The following is a 3,159-nucleotide window of genomic DNA, read 5'->3' on the forward strand; positions in this document are numbered from 1 at the left end:
CGGGTCGGCGGCCCCGGCCAGCCCCCGCCCCGCCGGGCGCAGAGGAGGCCCCAACTTCCAGCCCCACTTCGCACGCACGCCCCCCTCCCTCCACCATATGGAAATCTACAGCCTCAGAAAGTGACACGTCGAAGATTCCTCGGCCTCGCCGCCCGCCCTCCCCCTCCCGGGCAGCGTTCCTGCCGCGGAGATTCCGGGAGGGGGAGCGGATTCCTCGGACAAAATCTGCTGGGAAGGCCAGGGGGTGGGGGTAAGCCCAGATTTCTTTCTTTCTTTTCTTTTCTTTTTTTTTTCCCCCATTAAGAGGACTCTATCCTTTTTTTTCCTTCCTCCAAACCTCAGCAAGCAGTGGGGGACAGGAGGGGCCGCCCCCTCGCCAGTCCGGTGTTCCCGGGTACCCCCGAGAGCGAGGAGTGCCCCGGCACTGTGGCGCCAAGTTTTCACCGGGAAGCCCGAAGCACTCACGGGCCAGGGACGTACTTCGGCGGGCTCGGCGTGCAGCCTGGGGCTTTCCAACGCGCAGGGACCGGCGGCTGAACGAGGGTCCCCGTCCCCTCCAACCCCCGGCTCCTGCACGCCTTACCTTCCCTCCGGCTGAAACGCGGGGCTCCGAGCGCGCACACCCTGGGTCGCCCACGCCTTCCCAGTCGGCAGCCCGGAGAATCCCTGCCGCCCCCTTCGCCGCTCCCGCCGCCGCCGCCGCCGCCGCTCTCCTCCTCCTCCTCCGGCCGCCGCCGCTGCTCAAATAACTACTAGGAGGGTTTGATGGGGGATTCCGCCATGTCAATGATGTCGGGACCACATGGGGATTTGGGGCCCGCCCACTACCGTAAACCGCCGAGTATACCCGCCGGAGCAATCGCAGACTCGCGGGGGACCTCGCTTGTCCCCCAGCCAGGCCTAGCTACACAAAAACTCCGCTGGATTCAGACAGATTACAGAAGTCTGAAGCTTAGGGCAACTCTCAGCTCCTGAACTGCGAGGGCTGCGCGTTCTGCAGATCTCCAAAACGCCGGCAGGAATGCAGGGTTTGCTCAGTAATAAAGCTAAGACTGACATTTTATTTCATTTACACGTAATATTTCCCTTTTTCTGTGGCTAATTCCCACAGTAACCTCGTCAGCTGTCACTCCTTTATTTCTCAAGGAGTTTTGTTCATGAAGCTAACATATCATAAGCAAGTTTTATGAGCCAAAATTAAAATATCTATATTCCCTTTCAGTGTCTGGTATGTGCCCTTAAGTGTAGAGACTGTTTTTTCCTCTTATCATAGCACAGTGCAAGGATCACAAAAGGGCTCATTAAGTAACTGTTGAGTTATATTAATTAAATCAAATGTAATATATTCCTATTGCACAAGCTCAGGGAGGTCAACAGATTACTTCTCATCTCACCCCTCAAATTAGGGAGGGTTTCAGGAGAAAGCAGAAATTAATGGAGAGAGACCCCTCCCTACCATAGCAACCCAGGTATTCTATATAACTCCTTTCTCTCTCGATTATTAAACAACAAAGGAATACTCAGTAGCGACCAGAGACAACATATCATTCTCATTGACCCTAATTAATAAATAAATAAACAGTATTTATTAAAGTAATTTTTTTAAAAAAAGCTAAGAAAAAAATCCTTTTCTTGTGGATAATGGCAAGTCCAGGCAAATGGAGCCCTCCCTCCTTAATGGCTTCTTTCCTGTTGATGTCCCCACAGGGGGCTCTTGAAACCATCTTTCTAAAACATGGTTCCAATTCTAAATTATAACCCTGTATGCAAAGGAAAAAAAAAATTCTTTAAAGCAGTGGTTCCCCGGTACCCACAGAGCACAGTTCAAACGCTCATCCTGGCACAGGTGACTCATTCCACTTGGGCCCAAATGCCTTCTCCAGCCTCTGCCCCTCTATCTTGCTCCTGAGACATGCCCTTCAGTCAGCTTAATTCTCATGTCTCCCAAAGACACCCCTTTCCTTGTACATACCTTCCCTCTGTCAGAACACACTTCCTTCTCTTCCCTAAAATCATTTACTTATCCATCCCATGTCCGAGGCTCTTTTCCCATAAGCTCATCATTCTTTTCAGTTCTCATATTTCTTCCACTTGACTGAGTCATGTTCATTTTTAAATTCCCAGCATCAACCTAAACCCCCTTATGTTTATTGAATACATTAATTATAAAGTATATGGGAGAATTTAAATGACTAGATAAGTGGGCCAACTTCAAAGGGTGAAAGTTCAAATTAAGTGTTGTAGAACAAGCTTTACAAAGAAGGGAAGAGTAGGCAAGAGGAATTCAGTGGATGGAAATTTTTGCCTATTTCTTCCAATAGGCTGACTAGATTTCTTTTTATTAAGAAGAATTAATGTATATAAAAATGAATGTGCATCAAAACTCAACTCAAAGTGGATCAAAGACCTAGGCATTAGACCAGAGACCCTGTGCCTACTAGAAGAAAAAGTAGGCCCAACTCTCCATCATGTCAGCTTAGGAACCGAATTCCTCAATAAGATCCTAAAGTGCAAGAAGTAAAATCAAGAATCAATAAATGTATGGTATCAAACTAAAAATCTTTTTCACAGCAAAGGAAGCTATCAAGAATATAAAGATATATATAGCCTACAGAATCAGAGAAAATCTTAGCCACCTGTACTTCAGAGCATTAATCTCCAGGATATACAAAGAACTTAAAAAAACTTAATACCAAAAAAGCAAAAAACTCAATAAATGGGCACAGGAACTAATAGATATTTCACAGAAGAAAAAATAGGAATGGCCAACAAAAATGAAAAAATGTTGAACATCTCTCGCAACTCAACAAATGCAGATTAAAACTACACTGAGATTGCATCTCACTCCAGTTAGAATGGCAATTATCAAAACTACAAGTAACAATAAATGTTGGTGTTGATGTGGAGAAAAAGGTACACTCATACATTGCTGGTAGGACTGCAAATTGGTGCAATCACTCTGGAAAGCAGTACAGAGATTCCTCGGAATACTTGGAATGGAACCACCATTTGACCCAGTTATTCCACTCCTCAACAAATACCCAAAGGATGTTAGTATACTATAGTGACACAGCCACAACAATGTTTATAACAGCTCAATTCACAATAGTTAGGCAATGGAACCAACCTAGGTGCCCTTCAACAGATGAATGGATAAAG

At 46.3% G+C, this 3,159-nt stretch overlaps 1 protein-coding gene across 3 annotated transcripts in view; it reads right to left on the reverse strand.

Annotated features, from left to right (window-relative positions):
• Fndc3b (fibronectin type III domain containing 3B) overlaps positions 1 to 720 on the reverse strand; it is a 328,163-nt gene extending 327,443 nt beyond the window's left edge. For all 3 annotated transcript variants that reach the window (XM_015494261.2, XM_048814289.1, XM_048814288.1), the window contains exon 1: positions 584 to 720. The gene's annotated coding sequence lies outside the window, so the exon portion shown is untranslated. The remainder of the gene's footprint in view (positions 1 to 583) is intronic.
• Between the last annotated feature and the right edge of the window lie 2,439 nt (positions 721 to 3,159).

The sequence above is a fragment of the Marmota marmota genome, unplaced genomic scaffold (genome assembly GCF_001458135.2).
Source record: "Marmota marmota marmota unplaced genomic scaffold, marMar, whole genome shotgun sequence".
NCBI classification, from domain to species: Eukaryota; Metazoa; Chordata; class Mammalia; order Rodentia; family Sciuridae; genus Marmota; species Marmota marmota.